Here is a 20,270-nt window from a genome sequence, read left to right as displayed (position 1 = left end):
AGTTACATCCTTTAAAACCTTGTGATGGGGATTTGTCACTCTTTAGTGCCATATATTCAACAGCCAGGAGCTGTGAAGGGCCGAATGACCTTTGGTTGCTCTTGACGTCCTTGTTCTTGCATAAAGCAAAAGGGGTAGCGCGGGAAAGAGCCGCGTCTGCAGAAATAGCTCCGTGGTGACCTGCCTCTTTAAACAAGAGAAGCAATCAGGAAACGGATACAAACGTAAGCTCGTACACAGTACATGCACGCCCCTACATTCGCATACCGAGTGTGCTGAGGAAGCTAGCTCTACGAGCTGGTGAGTAAGATTTCTTAGATTAAATATAAGGTAGGAAGCTCGAAGCTGGAGAATCCTGTCATTTATTGCACTATTGTTTTGCTTGGCAGTGCAGCAATGTCACTTTATATCAGTCCTTAAAGCTGCCTTCACAGAGAAGTCCATGGGCTATTCTGTGGAGTATGTAAAGTATCCAATGCCATGTTCTGTTACCAGGTTCAGTCATTTATGTTTACGGGAAGTTGGGCCATAGTCGGGGGAGCAGGGATCAAGAATATGTGATATAATGTTGGGAATTTTATGGGCATATATTGAACATACTGACCAATCATTTTCGAAATCCCAATGAAGGTGAAGAAGGACGAAAAAGGAAAACTGCAATCAAAGTGAAAGAGAGAACGATAGAGCGCGGGAGAGACAGAGACAGGACTTTTAAGAAGACCCGGAAACACCCAAATATAGAAAAACATGGAAAGACCAAGGTAAGAACTATTTTTATTGTTGAAAGAGGAAGGAATACACGCGGCAGGGGTAAGCGCTGGCGCGCCATCGCGTGGCCAGGCCTGGGATAACAATATATGTTGCGGCTTCATTATTTTATTAACTAATTCATGCCCTAGTTAGGAGGCACAGTAAGTATTGTAGATGGCAGCAGGAACTTACAAAGGGACAAAAACAGATTAAGTGAGTGGGGAAAAATACTATGGCACATGTAGTGCAATGTGAGCAAGCGTGAGGTCATCAATTGTGGATTGGAGAAAGGCAAATCCGTTAACTTTCCTAAAACCGAGTGTCTTGGAACTGTAGAACATCAAAAAGATGTAGGTGTCCATGTAGACAAATCAATAATAGCTATAGGACAGGTAAAAACAAGTAATATAAAAGGCTATATGAATGATGCCCTTTATCCAAATGAGGCTGAAATAGAAAGGGGAGGAAGAAATGCTTCCGTTATACAGAGCTCTGGTCAGACCCCATCTGGAGTACTGCACTCAGTTTTGGGCACCGCACCTCAGGAAGGATATATACCGTGCAGATTTACCACAATTATACCAGAGCTTAAATGGCTAAATTACAAGGACGGTTTGCAAAGGCATGGATTGTATTCCCATGAGTTTAGACACTTGAGGTGTGATCTGATCGAGGTGGTTAAAATGATGAAGGGATTCGATAGGGTAGATACAGAGAAATTGTTTGCTCTGGTGGATTCCAGAACAAGACGGTCCAATCATAAAATTAGAATTAGGTCATTAAGGGGTGAAATCAGGAAGCTCTTTCCCACACGAAGGGTAGTGGAAATCTGAAACTCTCCCCCCCCAAAAAAAAAGTCTGTGGATGCTGGGGTTCAATTGAAATTTTCAAGACTGTGATTGATGGATCTTTGTTAGGTAAGAGTGTCAGGATATGTGAAGCTAAAGCGGGTAAATGGAGTTGCGGTACAGATCAACCATATACTGATTGAATATCGAAACAGGCTCTTGGGGCTGAATGGCCCACTCCTCTTATGTTCAGATAAAGCTTTAATAGCAGAAATTAGTCACTAGGTGGTGTGTAATTCCATCACACATAATGAAGTTTCTTGACACGAACACATCAATAACCAAGAATGCACAAATTGAGTTCAGGTGACAGAACAACACCTCCATTTCCACTGGGCATTCAGTTCGTTTGCTTTAAGTTCGTAACTTTTTTAAAAATGCTTGTGTTAAAATTGTGTTGTCGGTTAACAGCTTAAGACGTTCGCCTGAATTCCCTTTCCGCATTAATTTATCGTTGTGTTAATCCTTTCATTCGATACAGGTACTTTAAACCCATTCAAAATGGCGCAATGTGAATTGCCAGTGCGTTATTTCAGATTAGCGAAGGCCCAGGATGGTGAAACCGGGCACAGGTCAATGTGTTCCGATGATAATATCAATCGGCAGCATGTTTCAGTGGATTCTATTTTCCTGTTCCTTGAATTGAACGACATTCCCTTCACGCTATCAGACTTAATTTTACACGTTTGTTTAGTTTCCTGTGCCTTGATTTATTCTGCAGGACAATAACTTCCCGGCGATTTCTCAGTGCGCTTGAAATTCCAATTTTAGGTAACGCGTTAACCTATTTATTTTTAACAGGGCAGTGCCTCCGTCAACAGAGCGCCCACGCATATCTCATCCAAAATGGTGAAGACACTGCGCAGGAAATTTCCGAGGTTCCGCCAAAGTTACGCTGGTGAAGCGGGAGAAACTCTGAGGAAATTCCAATTTCGGTGAGGTAATGAATGAAATTTTAGCCACAATCTACTGTACAGTATATCCTAAAAATGGATAATATGTTTAAATAAATCTACTGTACAGTGTATCCTAAAAATGCATAATATTTGTAAACAAATCTATGGTACAGTATATCCTAAAAATGCATTATATATTTAATTAAATCTACTGTACAGAATATCATAAAAATGCATAACGTTTTCAAATAAATATACTGTACAGAATAGCCTAAAAATGATTAATATATTCAAATGAATCTACTCTACAGTATATCTAAAATGCATAATATATTTAAATGAATCTACTGTACAGTATATCCGAAAAAAGGAACATTTTGTTTCAATAAATGTGTTCACGCCTGCCTTCAAAGAGGGGAAAAGGAGCATAATGGGAAGGTAAGAAGCATCAGTCCATGAATACCGAGTAATGTTTTAGATGTTCAGTCTTTCTTGTCATTTTAACGAAGTGTAAGTGGAAATAGCCGATTGTGATATTCGTGCAGTTTTACTTTGGTGAGACATCCTTTGAATATTGTTTCAATGGAGGTATAACCGGTGTAAATTACACAGCTTAGAGTTTCAATTAATAAAAGAAGAGAGCAACAGAAAGGCGGAATCTGGCTCGTGGCATATCGCTAACAGCAATTTCCAGCCTTCAGTTCCCCACAGTTTGCCACAGAACAGATTCGGTCAATTTAGCTGCATGAATTGAAAGCGTCACTTCAGTTAATTCATTGTTGGATTTCTGTGCTATGAAAGAATGAATCAATTTATAAACATAATTACTAGAACTTGGTGCTGAGACTGAACACTCTTTCCTTAGAATATATGAATCTTATTGTAACAATTATTATACCGCTTAATAATTGGATTGGACTGACTGTCCGGGTTATTTCCCATGTTTCAGTAACACACCCTCCAGTTGCTTCGATCCATTAAATATCTGTCGTAAATTAATGGAATCGGAAACACCCGTCGCTCGAATTAATTTAATCCCGAGATTATTTCAGTTGTTCAAGATATCGCTTTTATGATGCTTATGGATGAATTTTACTAACTCACTCATTGGAACAAACTGAAAGGTGAATAAAAATGTGTATAAATGTATACAAGAAATAAGTGTTAGATTTAAACCCACAACTTTCAGTAAAAAAAATACCTTCAATAACAGCATGGAGCAGATGGTATTTATTTTATTCCAAACCTTTGTTTTGACAGAATCTGAAAGTAACATCCTGAAAGTAATTAAACAGCAATCACATTTCAAACAAAGCTGAGCATAAAATCTGTTGATGAGAACATTTCATTTCCAGACGATTAGGAGTTGGACCGAATTCCCTGTTTTTTTCTGAGACTTTATTTAGGCAAATCACTGCAAACACAGTCATGTCAGGTAAAGGGTATTAGGGATATGGAGCAAAGAGGGGAATATGGAGTTGAGGTACAGGTCAACCATGATTTTCGGAGCAGGCGCGAGGGGCTGCATGGCCTATTCCTGATCATAATATCCATTTATCATATTTAAAACAAAATCGATCCTCATATCACAGTGTCACTCATTTTAGAATTTAATTGATGATAACGTCAATATCCACGGTTTGTTGCTGCAATTCTATACAAGGGGGAATCCATCGTCCAGCTACAGGAAGTGACGCTGTACAGGCTCTGATGTAAGTTATTTCTCCTCAGTATTTCTTGGCAAATGGTTAACGGGCCCTTTGAAAATATGTTCACGAATTTGCCAGAAATAGGGCCTCAGAGAAATTGATTTGAAGCCACCCATGATCTCACTGCAACGAATTTTTAGGGGAATTCTTACCCGTGGGTTGAGACAAGGCGTCTGATTTCCAACAGTTTTCTGGATATAAGTGTCGATAATCAGCAATCATTAATTTCCAGTGGATTTCTTCAAGGTGTGAAGCCCTCAGATTGGGTCATATATCAATTCGTGCCTTAACCGCAGTATATTGGTAAAGAAAGGAGCACCTATGTCTGAAGGTCACCTGGTTCTGTGCTATTCAAAATTAGGCGAGGGCGCCACTCATTAATGTCATAAAAATTGAGCCTTTATTCAAGGTGCAGCATTTGAATGCAATATTACATTGATTCATGCAATATTCATTCAGTTGCAGTAAATTCCAACCTGTCCCTCCTGGATATTCAATTATTTCTCCTCAGCTTATTGTAATTGATTCTGCGCAATTTTCCCAGTTCACTGGCTAACTACAGTTATGCGGAATTCTATTGAACGCTGGCACTTTAATAAAAGAGAAATAAAAAATGAGCTTACGAAAGAAATTGAGGCAAATAGTTATTATGGTTTGGGTGAGTCTATCTCTGAATACGAGATCAAGTGGTGCAGTGCACCAGTCGATAACTGTGAGGGAGTGAGGCAATCCAGTCCCGTCTGTGGTCAGCAACCGATGGACGTTCCCACACAAGCCTGGAATATAAACCGGAAGTACCTTCTGGCCAACTGGCCGTTAGTTCACCTGCAGTGAAAAGAAATAGTATGAAACCCAGTGAATAACAGAGTGAGGAAGTGACGTGTGACCACACTGAATAGTCAAAAGCGTCGGACAAAAAGCAGAATTATTGACTAATTGTCATGGAATGCGAGGGGGTTTCTGGGATTCGAGTGTTATTGTCCACAAATGAATGTCCATAACCCTAACTCTCGGCAACACCCCGAGTCGCGTGTCTCCGTGAGTCGATCAATGATAAGAGAATCATTTGTTATCCAATGTTATTTATACGGCAATAATTATATCATTTCTGGAAAAATGTGACGATCCATGTGAATTGTCGCTCGGCTCCAGCAAACCGAGTATAGCCTCCTGAAAATTTCTAAAGAACTGAACATGATATTCCAAATGATTGACGGTTTCTTTAGCTCGCTGTTATATTCTCGACTGCTTGAGCTGAAACCCAGCATCCCATTAGTACTTTTGTACGCCCGCTAGATTTCAGTGACATACGGATATGAACAACGGCATTTCGTGTTCGTGTACATCTCCTCAGAACTTCGCCATTTCCATATTATTCCCATCTACCATTCTTATACGTGAAATGGACAACGTCATTTGTTGTTTCAGTGAACTGGACCTGTCAACCATCTGCCCACACGCTTAATGCAGCTATCTTCTTTTGTAATTTTCTGGTCCGTTCACAGTTCATTGTACTTCGTTGATTAGTATTAGCAGTAATCTTGTATATACTCCGCTCTGCTCCTGAGCCATTGGTGAAGTGTTTGAGGTATAAATCTGACATGGTTAGGAACTGTATTCATTCCCCATTTTAATGTAATGCAACGTGTCCCAGGTTCCAGATAATACGCTGATTTTACGTTGTTTCTCTTAAAGCTAAATAGCAAAATTTACATCACTGTCAGAAGCAGAAAAGTGCAGTAGGTTGGAGTATAGAACTTTCGCTGTAATTCAATCAGAAGAGATGGGATACGCGAGATAGCACTTCAGCGCTATTACTGGTTGGGATGTGTAATTGAAGTGTGATAAGTGTCGGTTGACAAATACTTGCAAATGTGGTGATCGGAATTTATAATGTAATTAGAAAAATAAGGTAGGATGTATGACTTTGGAATGTGAAGTGAATTAAACCTGCACACCTGTTCAATTATCCTCAGCTCTCTATCACTGAGGCAGAACTTGCTCTCGACCGTCCCACTGCAATGCCAAGGGAATTCCATGTGTGTGCATGAGAGCAATAGACTTAGATAGATAGCGAGATGGATAGATTTCTTGATAGGCCGACAGACAGACAGAAAGACAGACAGACAGGAATGGAGAGCGAGAGAAACTGCAAGGTTTCAATCACTTTCAAGGCGTAATTGTTTACAATTTGATGGCTAGCAGCTTTTTAATTTCAGACACATTCGATGCCTCTATCTCTCGGTATACAGTAATCGCTCTGCGATGACATTGCATAAAGGAAGCTAAAACCAAATGTAATCTACGGGTTAAGCCTTTATTCATGAGGACGGGGATAATGGGGAAAAGCGCACAAATATATATTTTTTTCCATTTTAAAGTCATGTAGTCGGCCCTTGTATTTATATAATACTTTGATTTTATGTTACTGTTAATAGTTCAATCGAAAATAAAATAAACAATTTAGGAAGCAGAGACCTAGCGTTGGTTGGAGTTTATCTGCAGTACAGGCTGAGTATCCGGGAGAGGCAATGCTGAGCTGCTTTCGATCCAACGATAACTGGAGGATGTCATTATAGCGTATCAAGTTTACATATGCTGTTGCAATTATTCATGTGGGCATAGATATTTATATTTTTAAAATAGTTCACACAGGAACTGCTTACAATCAAAAGGTTTCAATATATTAAATATAAACAGTAAAAACCGTCTGCCCACACTGGAGTGCTGGTGGTCGGATTGCAGCAGATTCCCCGGAGATGGCACTCGTCACATTCCACCAATCTGGAAATTGGTTTGATTTGTGGGAATAAGAAATGTCCTTATTTATCACAGATTACGAACTCCAACAAATAAAACCATTTTCCTATCCATCACATGAGGTTCTTTTCGGTTTCACTTGCCTTAACCTTTTCAGTAATCTCTGTATGAAATATAAATTATTTTCCAGTGAAAATCCATATTTAGGACATTTACCAAGCTGACTCTATCGGCTACAGGAGTGGCTACAAAATCAAACTCTGTAAGGTTGGTTATATCAAACATTAGTGATTCCTTAATCAGTTTATTCTTTCCAAGTGTTCAAATCCCTTAATAAAAAAAAATCAAAGGTAAGAGGGATAATCCCGGCAACTGTCGGCCAGTCAGCCTAACGTCGGTGATGGGGAAACTTTTAGAGGCAATAATCCGGGATAAAATTAAGTTGGACTTGGAAAAATAAAGGCTAATAAATGAAAGTCAACTCTGATCTGTTAAAGGAAAATCGTGTTTGACTAACTTGACTGAGTTAATTGATGAAGAAACGTGAAATGTTGATGAGGGAAGTGCGTTTGACGTTGTCTTTGTGGACTTTCAAAGGGCATTTGATAAAGTACCATATAATAGACGTGTGATTAAAATTCAAGCCCATGTGATTAAAGGGACAGTGGTAGTGTGGATATGATATTTGCAAAGTAACAAATGGTAGAGAGTAGCGGTGAACGGTTGTTTTTCAGACAGGAGGGAAGTATACACTTGTGTTCCCCAGGGGTCAGTATTAGAGCCACGGCTTTTTTTGATATATATATTAATGACCTGGACTTGAGTATAGAGGGTATAATTACTAAATTTGCAGCAGAAACGAAACTGAAAAAAATGTAGTAAACAATGTGGAGGATAGTAACAGACTTCAGAAGGATATGGACAGACTGGTGAAATGGGGAGACACAAAACAGATGGAATTTAACGGAGAAAAGTGTGAATGGATACATTTTGGTAGGAAAAACGAGGAGAGGCAAAATAAACTAAATGTGCACAGACACAAATCTTTGAAGGTGGCAGTACAAGTTGAGAAGGCTATTAAAAAATCATGTGGGATCCTTGGCTTTCTTAATCGAGGCAGAGAGTACAAAAACAAGGAAGTTATACTAAACCTTTATAAAACACTGGTTGGGCCTCAGCTGGATGGTGTGTTCAATTCTGGGCGCCACACTTTAGGAAGGATGTCAAGGCCTTAGAGAGGGTGCAGGAGAGATTTACGAGAATGGTTCCAGGGATGAGGGACTTCAGTTATGTGGGGAAATTGGAGGAACCGCGGTATTTCTCGTTAGAACAGAGACAGTTAAGTGGAGATTTGATGGAGCTGTTCAAAATCATGAACGGTTTTGATAGAGTAAATAAGGAGAAACTGTTTCCAGTGGGAGGAGGGTCGGCAACCAGAGGACACAGATTTAAGGTGATTGGCAAAAATGCCAGAGGCAAAATTAGGGAACATTTTTTTTACTCAGCAAGTTGATATGATCTGAAATGCACTGCCTGAAAGGGTGATGGAAGCAGATTCAATGGTAACTTTATGAAGGGAATTAGTTAAATACTTGAAGGGAAAAATGCAGGGCTATGGGGAAAGAACAGGCGAATGGGACTTATTGGATAGATCCTTTAGTCACGATGGGCCAAATGGCCTGCTGCTATGCTGTACCTATTATAATACTATGATATGAAATTTTGCACTGCTGCAGTTAAGCTAACAGGCCCTTCGTTACGTTCCATTACCCCTTTTACTCATTGTGTAAAGTTTACTGTCTCTCTCTTCCATGTCATGACATCTGAATCCAGCGAGCCTTTGCAGGTTGTAATGAATGTATAGCTGGTTGACTTATCTATTTTATAAATCCTTTCAGATGAAATCCGACTTGTCTGGAAATTTTGAATAGTTTCAATTCCAGTAGTTTGTCCTTTGTTATGTTTTTTTGACATTGAAAACCAATTTCTTTGAATACCATCCTTTCCAACCTATAGTGTTCTAGGTAGCTTTAGATATCGTTTGGTCCATTTAAATTGCGAAGATTGCTTCAAAATATTAATTTATTTGTTGTTTTTTCGTTTTCCTTATCCTCCACTGTTATCACCCCTCAATCTCTTTTGAAAGGAAATGAGAGCTCGTGGAATTGGAGAGAACCTATTGACACGGATAAGGAACTGGTTAGGAGGCAGGAGACACATCACAGGATATGACTCGTCGAGTCCCCCGGAGATGTGTTCCAGGTTCTCAGCTTTTCACTACTTTTATAAATGACTTAGATGAAGGAATAAAGAGGCGCATGTCCAAGTTTGTTGACGACCCCGTTAAGTGACAGAGTAAATAATGAATTAAGGAGCAGAACGTTGCAAAGTGACCTTCATGTGCTAAACTGTGGCCGATGGAGTTCAACATGGGGAAGTGAGAGGTTATCCACTTTGGACCAAAGGAAGATAGATCAGAATAATTTCTAAATGGTAAGAAGCTAGGAGCCGAGGAGGAGCAGGGAGATTGAGAGATCCAAGTACAGAAATCACTACAAGCTGGTGGATTGGTACACAGTATAATTAAAAAGGCTTTTGGAATGTTAACTTTTATCTCAAAGGAGCTGGAATACAATGGGATGTAAGTTATGCTACAGTAATATAAAGCTCTGGTTAGACCGCACTTGGAGTATTGCGTTCAGTTCAAGGCACCGCAATTCAGGATGGATATATTGGCCTTGGAGGTGGTGCAGCGCAGATTCACCAGAATGAATCCGGGGCTAAAATGGACAATTCATGATGGCAGGGTGCATGGACAAAGCTCGTACAGAAGATTCAAGGGACATTTAATTCATGGTATGATAGCATCGTAGTATAGTACAGCACGGAAGTAGGGCATTAGGCCCATCGTGACTATGCCGGCTCTTTTAAAGACCGATCCAATAGGTCCCATTTCCCTGCTCTTTCCTCATAGTCCTGTATAATTTTTCCATTCAAGTATTTATCCAATGGAGTTGAGATACACATCGTCCATGATCTAATTCAATGGCATTCAGTTCTGGGCACCGCATCTCAGGAAGGCTATTTTGGCCCTGGAAACGGTGCAGCGCAGATTCACCAAAATTATATCGGGGGCAAAAGGGGGCAATTCATTAGGACAGCTTACATTTACTAGACTTGTATAGAAGATTAAGGGGGCATCGAATTCATGGTATCGAAGTATCATATCACAGTACAGCAGGGGAGGAGGCCTTTCGGCCCGTCGTTCCTCAGGCGCTATACAAATAGACCCACCTACCTGCTCTTTGCCCATAGCCCGGTACATTTTTTTTCCTTCAAGTATTTATCCAATTCCCTTTGAAAGTTACCACTGAATCTGTTTCCACCACCCTTCCATCAGTGCATTCCAGATCATTAAAACTCGCTGCATCAAAAAGTGTTTCTTCATGTCACGTGTGGCTCCTTTGCTGATCATCGTAAATCTGTGTCCTCTGGTTCCCAACAATTCTGGTAAAAGTTACCTTTATTTACCCTACCAAAACCGATCATGATTTTGAACACCTCTATCAAATCTCCCCTAAACCTTCTTTGTTCTAAAGGGAACAAACCCATCTTTTCCATTTGCTCCAAATAACTGAAGTCCATCATCCCTGGTACCATTCTAGTAAATCTCTTCTGCACCGCCTCTAAAGCCTCGACGTGATCCTAAGGTGTGATGTCCAGAATTCCACACAATACTCCAGCTGAAGCCTAACATGCGTTTTATGAACGTTTAGCATAATGTCTTTACTTTAGCACTACATTTCCGAGTTTCGTGTCATCTGCAATCTTTGAAATTGTACCCTGTATACCCAGTTCCAGGTCATTAATATATATCGAAAAGAGCAGTGGTCCTAATACTGACCCCTGGGGAACACCACTCTGTCTGAAAAACGACCATTTACCACTACTCTCTGTTTTCTGTCCTTGAGCCAATTTTTACGTCCACGCTGCCACTGCCCCTTCAAACCCACGGGATTTAATTTTGCCAACACGTCCTATTGTGCGGTACTTTATCAAATGGCATTTGAAAGTCCATATACACAACGTCAACCTCACGAACCTCATCAACCCTCTCCGCTACTTCAGGAAAGAACTCAATCAAATTAGTCAAACACGATTTGCCTTTAATAAACGCCTGCTGACTTTCATTTATTAGCCCAAACTTTTCCAAATGCCATGGTTATTGTCTCTGAAATTATCCGCACGACCGACGTTTGTCTGACCAGCGTGTAATCGCCGGGTTTTTCTTTTTCCATTTTTTTGTACAGGGGTTAACATTTGTAATCCTTGAGCCCTCTGGCACCGTCTCCATATCTTGGGAGGATTGGAAGATTGTGGTCAGAACCTCCGCAATTTCCACTCTTACTTCCCTCACTAATCTTGGATGGATCCCATCTTGTTCGGGTGACTGTTCTACTTTGAGGACTGCCAATCTTTTAAGTACCTCCTCTTTATCTATTTTTATCCTATCCAATATCGCTACTACCTCCTCCTTTAACGCTGCAATGGCAGCATCCTCTTCTCTAATGAAGACGGATGCGAAGTATTCCTTTCGTACCTCTAGCGTTTTAGTGTTTAAGATGATTAAAGGATTGGAAAGCGTAGATAGAGAGAAACTACTTCCTCTGATGGGGGAGTCCAGAACAAGGGGGCATGGTCTTCAAATTTGAGCTAATCCGTATATAGGTGATGTCAGGAAGCACTTCTTCACACAAAGGGCAGTGGAAATCTGGAACACTCTCCCCCAAAAAGGTACTGAGGCTAACAAAATTGAAAATATCAAAACTGAGATTGATAGATTGTTGTTAGGTAAGGGTATTAAGGGATATGGAACCAAGGCGGGTAAATTGAGTTGAGATACAGTTCGTCCATGATCTCAGTGAATGGTGGAACTGGCTGGAGGGGCTGAATTGCCGACTCCTGTTCCTCTGTTCCTATGTAAGAACCCCATCTGCACTTCTATCATTCTATTTCTTTTGATGCAACGATAAAAATATTTGATATTCTCCTTAATATCCCTTGGAATTGTTGTCTATCTGATGGTGCATTTCATAATTTCATGATATCCTTTTATTTTTGATAATAGTTCTGGCTGTCAAACTTTCCATTGTCTTCGCCTTGACATAACCTTTCCCCTTTTGTTTAATTCTGGCTCTAACTATTTAATTTCACCATAATTACATCCTCCATTTACAATTTCCATTTCTGGGATTGTATTTTCTTTTGCTCGCTGATCACCTTCTTGAATCAATTGCACTAATTGTCCATCGATTTACCGACTGAAATTTATCCCATCCTTCCGCCGTCAATACTTTCCTTATATCTTCATAGTGAGGCAGGTTTAAGTGCTAAATCACTGTTTGCTGATCTCCTTTCTCCCTCGCAAATTTGATGGTGACTTCAAGCACGTAACGCTAAGTCGTCCCAGGATGCTTCCTTATCAAGATATTGCTAACTATTTTTGGATTATCACTCAGAAACATTCGATAAATCTCTTTCCTTTTTAGTGTGCTTCTAACCTTCCCCAATCTAGATATAAAGTAATACTTCCCATTATTGGTATTTTCTTCTGCTGAAATGTCTCAATAATTGTCGTACACTTGCGTTCCTCTGTTGTTATCATATTCAGGAGGATTTATAAATGTGCTAGTTAATCACTTGGGAACGAGTAATGAAGTCCAATCTAATACTGTTATGTTCATTGTGCTTGTATTAGAATATTTTGTTCATCATTTGTACCCAGGTTATGTCTAAGGTATGAACTCAGCTTTCTACTGAATTTACACAATGTCACTGTGCTATTGAAAGTTGATATTACCTTAAGTACGGTTACAAATGTACTGTACAGCATACTGAGAATAAACAGAATCACGAAAGCGATCACTGTTGATGCCGTGCTGCCATCCTCATATAAGTTTTCTAATCCTTCTTCCTCTACCTCGGGGTCTTCTGGATCGTCCTTTAATTGAGGGGTTTCTAGAACCAATAGATTGATATTGTTAGAAAGGTGGTCATGTTGAGAACAGAATAGATACAAAGGCGCTGCAATAGAATGAAACCGGCAATCGTGAGGGAAACGGCGTATTCGAATTTGAACTAACGGGACATAAAAATATAGTTAACACATTAACCAGCCCGATATCGATTACGGTGATTTTCAGAATATTGGGGGTTCGCTTATAGTGATAGTAGAGTTCAGATATTGTATATAAACGGAGGATTGATTTTACACGGCAAATATATCCGTCCATTTTACGTTTCAGCGAATAAAAAGCTTTACGATGCTGATAAGTGCTTTCCATTAAAATTAATTTCGCATTTGAAAGCTGATAACAACAAAATGAACGAAATTATATCTAAAAGAATGAAACTCGATGCCATTCTGAACAGAAGGTGATCTGATTATCGGACCAAATCTCTTGCGGCTCACATAGAATGACATAAGAGATCGGCAGTAAAGCGGGGGCAGGGAAACACTGCGGGCTAAAGATTCAACTTTGACTGATCAGCGCACTTTATGTTCGACTGTCGAAACCTTTTGACATTTGATATCAAATGTTCCTTGCAGATACAGACACATTCTGAAATAGGACTATATATAAACTATTTTACATTGTCATCTATACAGTGGCGTTAGACCTGCATCATTGTCATTAGATTTAGTTGTGATTTACGGTGATGACGCTGACATACTGTTCGGTTTCGTATTCCTGACGTGATATATTTCTTCAGTAATTTTTTGTTTTTTCTATTATTATGATCTCGTGGAATCTATAACACACCGCAGCGTATATTCCTGGATGGTGCCACTAATATTCCGTGATATAAACACGATATGTACGTTTACCCCGTACGTTTTGGCCATGAGAATCAGAATTGAAAATGAAGTTAATAATTCATTTAAACTTCGGAATGTGTCACCACTGACAAATCTCGGATCATGTAGACTCTCAGGTTATGATAATCCTGGCCGATATTTCGGGAGGTGGGGTGAGGGTAGGGCTTTGTATTTGCATTGAGTGTGGGCGATTGGATTCTGAAACTCAAAGCATCATAATCGCAGTAGTGACTGACCTGGCGCAGAGTAAACGTTTTCATATTGTTACAAATACGTATGGTCATTTACAAATCATAAGCTTCACTCTACGAGTGTTATTCTACATTGAACTGACATGCTGCGTGATCTAAATAGCACCAAGCTGGGCCGCAAAACCGACCCCAAAGCAAGTCCTGTCTAATTAAAACTACGGTGAGCTATCCGAGTTCGAATGCACTTCTTTAGCATTATCTGATTACATATTGTGGGATTCACAGATTGGCACCGTGAGAAGGACAGCACATAAATTTTCTCACAAACTCGGTGCAGCTGGGCATACTTCGAGCCACGAACTGAAGGATGTGTTATTTGCAGTGTGAGATAAGCAGCACAGCGAGATATCCTCCAGCATGGAGAGATACCATAGCCCATCGAACAGCGGCTCCATCCACTCGCAGAGATATCCTCCAGCATGGAGAGATATCCTCCAGCATGGAGGCATACCACACCCCATATAACTGCGGCTCCACCAACTCACTGAGATATCCACCGGAATGGATACTTACCTTATCCAATAGAAATGAGGCTCCACTAGTTCATCGAGATATCCACCGGAATGGATCAATAACTTACCCCTTCGAATGGCAGCTCCACCCAGTCACCGAGATATCCTCCAGCATGGACAGATACCATATGTGATGGAACGGCAGCTCCTCCAGATGGAGGTACCAAGATTCAGCAACATCTGCTTGGCTCTCCGCCAGCCAGTCATGATAGTTGCCCAAAGTTGGATACGTGAGCGTATTTTCCCATACCTGACCACCAGGTGCAGCCTTCCCTGATCTGGCAGATCACAAAACAATTGTTTGGTCTCCTGCCTTGTGACTCACACAGGATACCAATTGTAACAGAAACTTAACAGAATGAACTGCGTTTAATGTGATTGGTGTAATGGCTTCGTGCTGTTCTGTTTTTTGCAAGACTAGTTTTTTCCCGCCTTTCAGAAGGTGGTGAGTCTTTATGGATGGGCCTGGATGTCGCCCTGCCCACCAGTTCTCCAACCTGGACAATTTGTTCAGGCGGAGCGTCTGCGCTTATCAAGTTTGAACGGGACACTCGAAATAACGTCCTGTTTTTCTCTTGGGAAGAAAATGCAGCGCCACCGTTGGCGGCAAGGACTCGCTGTCGGCTGGGATTCTCAAAGAATATTCTTCATCTCTGTCGCTCAGCTTTCCATTGGCCGAATCTATGCTTCTCCCTGACCTGTGTTTTAACTGAAGTGATATCAGCCAGAATGACGACGATGATAAGAAACAATGGTTCCACTTCATAGATCGCCTTTCACCCCCACAGGAGGTCCCAAAAGATTCACAACCAAATAATTACTTTTTAAAGTGTAATCGCTGTTACTTTTATGAACAACGCTGCAGCCAATAAGCCCATAACAAAGGACTAAGAGCATCACTGTCGTTAATGGGACGCTTAGTCTGTTTTTTTATATAGTGTAGGTTCAGGACGGAATATAGGTCCCAGATTCCGGGAGAGTTCGCTGCTCCTTTAATCTCCCATGGGATCTTTAACACCCAGGTGAAAAGTCCGACGGGGCCCAGGAGAAGCGTCTCATCTGAAACGCCACACCTTCGACAAAGCAGCACCCCCATGATTATTGTGCTGGAGTGTTAGCCTAGATTATGGGCCGAAGTCCTGGAGAGGAGCTTGAACCCAGAATCTTCGAATTCAGAACCGAGAGAGCTGTCAATGAGCCAAGATGACACGAAACTGATAAGAGGATAGTTCCAAACTCAATGAAACCTTTTACAATGGCATGGATTGATAGCTCAACATAAGAACAATAATACTTTCATTTACACAGCGCCTTTAACGTAGTAAAACGTCCCAAGGCGCTTCACAGACAATATTTGATACCGAGCCACATAAGGAGATATTAGGACAGATGACCAAATGCTTTGGTAAAGAGGTTGGAGAGTAGCATGATGTTGATGGAGAGAATTTCAGAGGTTAGAGCCAAGGCAGTTGAAGGCACGGCCGCCAGAAGTGGAGAGATGAAAACCAGGGATGGACAAGAGGCCAGAACTGGAGGAACGCAGAGATCTCGGAGCGTTGTAGGGCTGGAGGAGGTTACAGAGATAGAGAGGGGACGAGGGCTATGGAGGGATTTGGACAAGAGGATGAGAATTTTAAAAATGAGGAATTGCCAGACCGGGAGCCAATTTAGCTCACCGAACACAGGGGTGATGGATGAACTGAAATTGTTGTGAGTTAGAATACGGACAGCAGAGTCAAGTTTACGGAGGATAGAAGCTGGGAGGCTGGCCAGGATACCATTGGAATAGTCAAGTCTGGAGGTAACAAATGCATGGATGAGAGTTTCAGCAGCAGATGGGTTGAGGCAGCCGCAGAGACGGGCGACGTTCTGGAGGTGGAAGTAGACGGTCATGGTGATGGAGAGTATCTGGGGTCAGAAACTCAGCTCAGGGTCAATAAGGAACTCGAGGCTGCGAACAGTGGGATTCAGCCTCAGACAGTGGGCAGGTGGAGAGATGGAGTCGGTGACGAGGGAACAGAGTTGGTGGTGGGGACCAAAGATAATGGCTTTGGTCTTCGCAATATTTAATTTGAGGAAATGTCTGCTCATCTAATACTGGATGTCGGATAAGCAGTGTGACAAATCAGAGAGAGTGGAGGGATCGAGAGTGGTGCTAGTGGGTTACAATTGGGTGTCGGCAGCATACATGCAGAATCTGACATTTTGTTTTCAGATGACGTAGCCAACGGGCAGCACGAAGATGAGAAATAGGAGGATCCAAATATAGATCGGTGGGGGGACTCCAGAGGTAACGGTGTGGGAGCGGGAAAAGAAGTCATTGCGGGAGATGCCCAAGCAACGACTGGATGGATAAGAATCGAACCAGGCAATCAACAGCCTTGGTCAATAATTGTCATTCGAAAGGGTGACCGGATGTTAGTCGACCATTATTAATTCCGTTCACAGGTCGATAACTTATGGGTCAATTTAAACCAGAGAATGAATGTAACCAGATTAAAAGCATCACGAGTGTTTGTAAAAAATTGGGGAATTGAAACGTGTTGCACAGGTGGAATATCAGACAATGGACACCATAGATTTCTGGATCAAGGTTTAAACCATCATCACCAAGATAAAACGCACACAAACAACGAATCGGGAAGTCAGGAGGTTTTCATTCTGCATTTATTGCGATTTGCGGAGCCACATACAGTCTAAAGCATCATTTCCTGTTTATCCAATAACGTCACTGAACCCTTCAAAGAATCTTCAAAAATATTGCAACTTGTATCAAGCGGTATTAAGGTTATTCACCATTATCGGATTATAACCGTAATTATCCTTCATTCACTGATATAGTCTCATAGATTTGCGAAATATCTAAACAATCGTTAGCTGATCTGGAGGCTGACTCAGATGCCCGAACATAACAGGTCTAACACTTCTATAGAAAACAGCTATTGAACCACGGGGGGTTATGTACACGATTGAAAACTGTCGGTTAGAACTAGTGAAACATTAACTAAAGTAGGTTTACCGTAAGATTTATTTATACTTCTGTGTAAATTCATTGTGAGAGACGGGTGTCCCACTAAACAGGAGTAAGTGGTCCCGCCGTTCCACTCCGCTGCGGTGACTCTCAGTCTGCTGACAATGGAGCTGGAACCACTTTTCTTCTCCGTGTCCGGTTGGGTGGTGTAACCTGAATCCAAAAGGGTGTCATTGGCCATCCACGCGACGTAAATCTCGGCAGGGTAAAAGCCGGTTGCTAAACACAGCAGGGTTGCCGTCTTCTCAGTGTCAATCTCGACCGCTGATGGAGGCAGGACGTAGACTTTCGGAGGATACATTCCGTCAACTGGAAAGAGAACAATATTTGTTAAACTGAGTCTGTCTCTTGTCCGTCCTTCACTTCCCATTCCCGTCTGCTGGTAATTTGCGTCTTTGGACAATTGGAATTGTTATCTGAGAGAGTTTACACATTTCTCTGCGGGGCCATGGATTTCTTTAATGTTCTTTCTTTTGGGAGTTTTCATTGTGGCCTGATGTTATTTTGCTAAGAGTTGGGGTCAATCCCATATTTGGATAACGATGATACTGTTGTGACGCAACAGTTTCAAACCGCTTACATTTTTCTCGCTATTCTTTACCCGTGGGGTGAATGGCAGGATCCCGGACTATGTTTCACTGATTATAAGAGCATTTCATGATATCATAGAATTGTTACGGCCCGTCGAGTACGTGCCGTTTCTCTGCAAGAGCAATCCAGCTCGCCCCACTCCCCTGCCCGATTCCCGTATCCCTGCAAAATTATGCCCTCTGTTTCTTAACCCTTCATCCAATGGGAGCAGTCTCTCTCTGTCTACACAGTTTCGACCCTTCATGATTTTGAATACCTCGATCAAATGTTCTTGTAAACTTCTCTGTTCTAAGGAAAACAGCCCCATCTTCTCCAGTCTAACCACGTACCGAAGTCCTTCATCCCTGGAACCATTCCATTAAAACTCTTCTGCACTCTCCCCAAGGCATTCACATCCTCCCAACAGCGCGGTGCCCAGAACTGGTCACAATACTCCAGTTGCAATCGAACCACTGTTTTATAAAGATTCATCATAACCACCTTGCTTTTGCACTCTCTGCCTCTATTTATAAAGCCCAGGTTCCCCTAAGCTTTCTTAATCGCTTTCTCAACCTGCCCTGCCACCTTCAACGGTTTAGGCACATATACCCCCAGGTCTTTCTGTTCCTGCTCCCCTTTCAGAAATGTACCCTTTAGTTTATATTGCCTCTTCTCGTTCTTCCTTCCTAAAGGTATCAATTCACACTTTTCTGCGTTGAATTTCATCTGCGATGTGTCCGTCCATTCCACCAGCCTGTCGATATCATCTTGAAGTCTATCACTATCCTTAATGTAGAAAATGAATGATCTTTGACGACCATTGATGGAGTAGGGTCAGTCTCAGAACGAATATTATCTGTGCTTACCCTTTACTTTTCTGGTGGAGATTTTCACTGGTGTTGGCAATTCAATGTCTTCCACGAAGCACAAATATTCAACCCCACTGCCCCATTCAGTCGTGTTGACTTTCAGTTTACTAACGATTGTGGATTTACTTCCATTCCACTCAGGAGCCTGAGTCTCCACTCCTTCCGTTCTCCGACTCCCATCCACTTGCCAGGACACGCTGACGTTTTCTAAATCGCTATAAACGACTTCACAAACAATGGTCGCTGTTCGTTTGGTCCAAATCTCTTCAAAAGAAGGGTTCAGTATGGTGACAGAAATATCTGTCTCATGACATACACCTGGAAAGTAGAGGGAATGGTCATTTCAAAGTGTCATGTTGAAACCACGGGTAATAACTACTGCAATAGACTCAAAAAAACAAATCATACTTACTGTCGGCTGTTATGAGTTTTCTCAGCTTATTTCTGCTGAGCTAATAGGACAGAGCCCATCTGGGCTCGTTGCTTTCTTCCCTCTGGCTTCTTTGGATGATGTGCTCCACAATATATCCGACCATTCCACTATTCGAGAACTGGCTGGTTTTAAATGTGGACCTCATGTTGCCCGCTCTGGTGATACAAACCTTCACCAATCAGACTGACTGATGCTGGAGGTCAAACGCTGCCCTGTGGCCTGTATGTGGTGAGTTCCAATAAACCTCATATAAAAGTCCTCTCTTTTCCAGCTCTAAAGCTTGGGTCTGAAATGAGATTGCCTCGGTCCGACCAATCAAATCGACGGCGAAAGCAAACGTGCCCTCAGCACCAATCTGCAGATGTTCTGCACCATTTGGCACCGATTTTGCTCTTTCACTTCGAGAAGGTAGACAGTGTCGAGAAATACAAACTGCCACTCAGGCCGAGGAAAGAGCGCTTTTGGAAGGTTGAGCATTAAGACGCATTGTTTGAAGAGTGTAAAGTGAGGAAGTCCATGACCTATCGATGATATACCTTGTCCACACTTGCTCGATATCTACACCTTGAGAGCAGGAACGGAAATACTGCCAGAAAGTGGGAAAACATGCCCCCAGTTTTAAAGTGAAAGAGTCACTCTGACCGTCGAGATCGTTACTTCATGCATGAGATACAATCTCAAAGAATCCTCCCACCGCGTTCCCGCTTAAAGCTTAATGTATTACTCTGAAAATTATAAACGCCGCCTTCATTATATTCAAC

The 20,270-nt window shown here is 41.6% G+C and overlaps 1 long non-coding RNA gene and 1 pseudogene across 1 annotated transcript; one reads left to right on the top strand and one right to left on the bottom strand.

Moving 5' to 3' along the window:
* The first annotated feature begins 233 nt into the window (after positions 1-233).
* On the top strand, positions 234-2,563 carry LOC137315223 (uncharacterized). Its single transcript, XR_010961365.1, has 3 exons — positions 234-300; positions 631-761; positions 2,400-2,563. It is a non-coding gene; the product is annotated as an uncharacterized lncRNA (long non-coding RNA).
* A 2,226-nt stretch (positions 2,564-4,789) lies between these two features.
* Positions 4,790-20,270, bottom strand: part of LOC137315179 (Ig heavy chain C region, membrane-bound form-like) — a 34,726-nt pseudogene continuing 19,245 nt past the window's right edge.

The sequence above is a fragment of the Heptranchias perlo genome, unplaced genomic scaffold (assembly GCF_035084215.1).
Source record: "Heptranchias perlo isolate sHepPer1 unplaced genomic scaffold, sHepPer1.hap1 HAP1_SCAFFOLD_54, whole genome shotgun sequence".
Taxonomy (NCBI): Eukaryota; Metazoa; Chordata; class Chondrichthyes; order Hexanchiformes; family Hexanchidae; genus Heptranchias; species Heptranchias perlo.
Note: the sequence above shows the minus strand (reverse complement) of the source record. Positions and strands in the feature narration are given on the sequence as shown.